The sequence below is a fragment of the Salvelinus sp. IW2-2015 genome, linkage group LG14, assembly GCF_002910315.2.
Source record: "Salvelinus sp. IW2-2015 linkage group LG14, ASM291031v2, whole genome shotgun sequence".
Taxonomy (NCBI): Eukaryota; Metazoa; Chordata; class Actinopteri; order Salmoniformes; family Salmonidae; genus Salvelinus; species Salvelinus sp. IW2-2015.
The window spans coordinates 29,242,597-29,243,605 of NC_036854.1; positions in this window are offsets into that span (position 1 = coordinate 29,242,597).

A 1,009-nucleotide genomic window follows, 5' to 3' on the forward strand; every position below is an offset into this window, starting at 1 on the left:
GGGGGGGGGGTACGTAGGGTTGCCAACTTTCTCTACCAAATAAGGGACAAAAGGTGGCGTGCCATTGCACAGTGCCACGGCGGTGTGTGTATGGTGTTATGTGACTGTGTATATTCATATTCTTATTCAATTGGAAAGGCAAAACATTTTTATATTCCATTTAGTCTATAGCTTTACTAAAACTGTATCATTATGTAAACTTGTGAATAAATCTCTAAATAAATKAACAAAGAAATCACAATTTTGACCTTTACAGCAAAAAATAAATACATTTCAAAAGAGGAAAAGAGGGGCATGAGTCACTCACCAAATGTACTTTCTCCATGGATGTTTTTTGCTGCTCTTGACTGATTCAAGCAGTCCTTTGTCATTTTGCATAGCCAGAGAGAAGCCCTTACATGACAAGTCACAGTTCACAGATATCTAGAGTTCATTTTGATCAGCTCTGTCACAGAGCCTCTGTGTGGCATCTGTTTCTTGAGTCTGACCATTTAGTGGTCATCAGAGAAAATCCTCTCTACAAAGGCATTTGAGCCTGGCACACTGAGGACAAATTAGACAATCCTGAACATGTTGATCATGTTGGCTTTCCCTAGGTTTTGGGAAACTGCCACTCACTTCTCACTGGTGGATTTTATGGTATCCTGTCTGTATTTCCTCCMGGCTAGCACAAAACTCTTCATTTGAGGGCAACCACCACCTGCTCCAGGTCAGTGAAGGAGAGCTACTCATAGAAGCCGGTCTGTTTCACCATTMCATTTTCTGGTGAGAAATCAAACCACTTGTCAATGCATGTAATGACAGTGTCATAGAACTTCAAAGTCCTGTTGCTGCTTGGACCTTTGAGCTGACAATTGTTTGTCCATCAGCTGCTTGGTCTGGTATCCAAAAAAGCTGTCCTGTTTCCACTGAAGCATCTTCATTGTGAACTTTTGGACTTCCTCGTAAACATCTGTGATGTTGAGCGTTGTTTCCTCCAGCTTTTTTACGAGTTGGTCAAAAACACACC